Genomic DNA, 3,947 nt, shown 5'->3' with positions numbered 1-3,947 from the left:
AAGAATACTGAAAGCTGCAAAAGAGAAAAAAACAAGTCACATATAAAGGCAAACCAGTTAGAATAGCAGCAGATTTCTCAACACTGTAAATGCAAGAAGATCATGGAAAGATATATTTCAGGCACTGAAAGAATAAAACTGTCAACCTAGACAACTCTATCTGGCATAACTATCCTTCCTAATTGAAGGAGAAATTAAAATCTTCCAAACATTGTATGCACATATGAATAAAAGAAATAAAAAATAAGTAAAATAAAATAAAATCTTCCACAACAAGCAAAAGCAAAAGGAATTCACAACTACCAAGCCACCACTGCAGAAAATATTTAAAGGACTCTTACACACAGAAGAAGGAAGTAGAGTGAGACAGGAGGACGCAAGAAAGAATAAATCCTTTTGAGTGAGCAGACCAGTAAACAAGGAATAGGTAAAAAGTAAACAACAGGGGAATAAAAATGACTGGAAACAACACACACCACTCAATACTAACACTGAATGACCTCAGTGCCCCAATCAAAACACATAGAATAGCAAACTGGGTTAAAAAATAAGACCCAACCAGAGACTCATCTCATCTTACAAGAGACTCATCTCACTGAAAAATACAAACACTGGCTTAGAGTCAAAAGGTGGAAAAAGGTTTTCCAAGCAAATGGACCCCACAAACAGGCAGGAGTAGCCATACTCATATCTGACAAAGTAGACTTCAGGCTAAAATCTGTCAGAAGAGACAATGAAGATCACTTGATATTAATTAAAGGAACAATTCATCAAGAGGAAATATCAATTCTTAACATACATGCACAAAACATAGGGGCACAAAACAATATTTAAAAAAAGACTAGTGGACCTAAGAGCACAGAGAAAACCTAACACAGTGTCAATGGGGAACCTGAATATTCTACTCACAATAGATAGGTAATCTAGGCAAAAGGCTAATAAAACTTCAGAACCACCATATATGTTAGACCAAATGGACATAATAGATAACTACAGAGTATTTCAATTAACAAGCATGTAATACACATCCTTTTCTGAAGCTTGTGGAACTTTCTTCAAAATAGTTCATATTTAAGACCCAAAGCAAGTCCCAACAAATTCAAGAAAATTGAAATAACCCCTCATATCATATCTGATCACAATGGATTAAAACTAGACCGCAATAAGGAAAGAAAGCACAGAAAATATTCAAACACATGGAGACTGAACAACACACTACTGAATGACCATTGCAGGACCAAAGAAATAAGGGACAAAATGAAAAGTTCCTAGATTCTAAAAAAATGAAAATACAACCTACTAGAATCTATGGGACACAGTAAAGGCTATGCTAAGGGGAAAGTTTATAGCTATAGTGTCTACATTTTAAAAAATGGAGACTTCTCAAATAAACAACCTATCAATGCATGTTAAGCTTCTAGAAAAACAAGAACAACCCAAACCCCAAACCAGAAGACAGAGAGAAATAATAAAGATCAGGGCCGAGATCAATGAGATTGAGACCAAAACTATGATACAAAGAATAAATGAAACAAAAAGTTGGTTCTTTGAAAAGGTTAACAAGATCAAGAAACTCTTAGTCAGCATGACAAAATGGACAAGGGAAACAACCCGAATTAATCAAATCAGAGATGAAAAAGGGGACATAACCACAAATACTAATGAAATCCAGGGATCATCACAGAGTATTTTGAAAACTAATATTCAAGTAATCTGGAAAATCAGGATGAAATGCATAAATTTCTAGATGCATTTAACCAACCAACATTGAACCAGGAAGGTATTACCCACCTACATAGAACTATTACAAGCAATGAAATTGAAGCAGTATTAAAGAGCCTCCCTATAAATAAGAGCCCAGGACCAGATGGATTCACAGCTGAATTTTATTAAACCTTTAAGCAAGAACTAATACCAATACTCTTCAAACTTTTGCAGGAAATAGAAAGGGAAGGAACACTACCAAACTCACCCTATGAAGCCAGCATTATACTCATTTCAAAACCAAATAAATATGCAACCAAAAATAGAGAATTATATAGACCAATATCTATAATGAATATAGACACAAACATCTCAACAAAATACTGGCAAACGGAATTCAACAGCACATCAAAAAGATTAAGGGAATTCCAAGATGGCGGCTAGAGGTAGGAAGCAGAAAGCGACCCTCCTATAGTGAAATCTTGGAGAGATGCTGGAGACACACTTTGCAGGCATAATCACCGAGAAAAGGCATAACTTTGACTCCTCCACATCTCCAGCCGGCGCAGAAAATCTCCACTTCACGTTAAATGGAGAACCGAGGAGGCCCCCGGGGCCGCCAGTGGCCGGCGCCCATACGGCTTGGGAAGACGCGGACCAGGTGAGCTTTGCGGTACCACGGTAGCCCCACAGACAAGCCTGGGCCAGAGCAGCATAGCCCCCTGGACAGACTGACCTCCACCCGGGAAAAAAAGAGAAACTGAGTAATAAGCAATAAGAACAGTTAAGACACGCTGGAAAGAGGGTGGGGCGCCCTGAGCGCTGAAGATTGGGGGAAGGGACTCCTTCCCGGGACTGTAAATAAACGAGCCGGGCGGGCCGGAGAGGCTCTGGCGGGAGCGGGGCGCGTGCCCAGCAACCAGGAGCGGGGACGCTTGTGAGAGGAGGGAAGACCCACTTCCCACGTGAACTGTAAATAAACACACAGGCCTGACAACGCGGGGCAGTGTCACCTTTCCCAGTGCTTGGAAAGGGGAAAGCCTGTAGCAGAGGCCCCCGCACAGGAGAACTCTGAGCAAACAAAGCCTGTGGGACCAGGTGAGTGCTAGCTCACCCCAGAGATCTGCATAAATAACGCCGCCAGCTACAGGCTGAGAGCAGCAGGCAGGCAAGCCACAGTTGCAGATACCACTCTCAGAACTGCCTCCGGACGCTTTTTTTTCTTTTTCTCCCTACCTTTGATGAGAGAACAACCGAATTACACCTGCAAGCCGAAAAACTTACTGAAACTGTATTGCATTTGAACTGGGGACACTTGGTGGGGCTTTTTTTTTTTCTTTCTTCTGTGTGTGTGTGAGTGTAGTTTTGTTCTACTTTATGCATCCCCTTTGATGAGACAACTACAGAACAACATCTGAGGCACCAACTCCAGGACTGGAGATTGAGACGGACATCCAAATTATTAAGACTGAAATTGCATTGCATATAAACTTGCAAGTTTTTTGGTTTTTTTTTTTTTAATTTTCTATTTTCCATTTTATTTTAATTCATTCTTATATATAGATATTACTTTCATATACTTATTTTTTATTTTTTTATCTTTGATTTTCAATCCTCTCTCTGTCTCTCTATTGTCTGTTCAGCTTACTGTCAATTAGTACACTAACACTCCCTGTTTATACATTTGAAACTCTCGTCTGATACCTTGTTCTGCTTTCTCCCTCTTGTCTGTATATTTGTTTTCCCCTTTTCTTTAACTTCTTGCTTTCCATCTCAGCTCACTCTTCCATTCTCAATATTACCATTGTTATTATTACAAGCTAGAAAATACTTAATTACACACAGTACAGGGACAGTAACAACACCAAGGACAATGACAGGAAGACAGAAAAAACAAGGAAACCAGTTTCCCCACAGCAAAAAATTAGTACAGGAACCAGAGGGGAATGAAGAGAACAGAAACTCAGATCCAGACTCCAACAAAATGAAGATAAACTATGCCAAAGGACCCAATGAAGCCCACAAGAATAATTTAAAAGAAGACATACTACAGGTACTCAATGAGAATTTTATAGAGATGATACTGGATAGGGTCAACCAAAATGTACAGGAGACACTCAAGAAATTCCAAGACAATAAAAATAGAGAATTTGAAAAAGCAAAAGAAGAAATAAAGGAAACCATAGAAGCACTGTATAAACACGAAAGTGAAAGAGAGAACACAATGAATAAATGGATAAATG

This window comes from Castor canadensis, chromosome 2, assembly GCF_047511655.1.
Source record: "Castor canadensis chromosome 2, mCasCan1.hap1v2, whole genome shotgun sequence".
Lineage (NCBI taxonomy): Eukaryota > Metazoa > Chordata > Mammalia > Rodentia > Castoridae > Castor > Castor canadensis.
The sequence above is the reverse complement of the archived record's forward strand: the minus strand, read 5'-3'. Positions refer to the sequence as shown.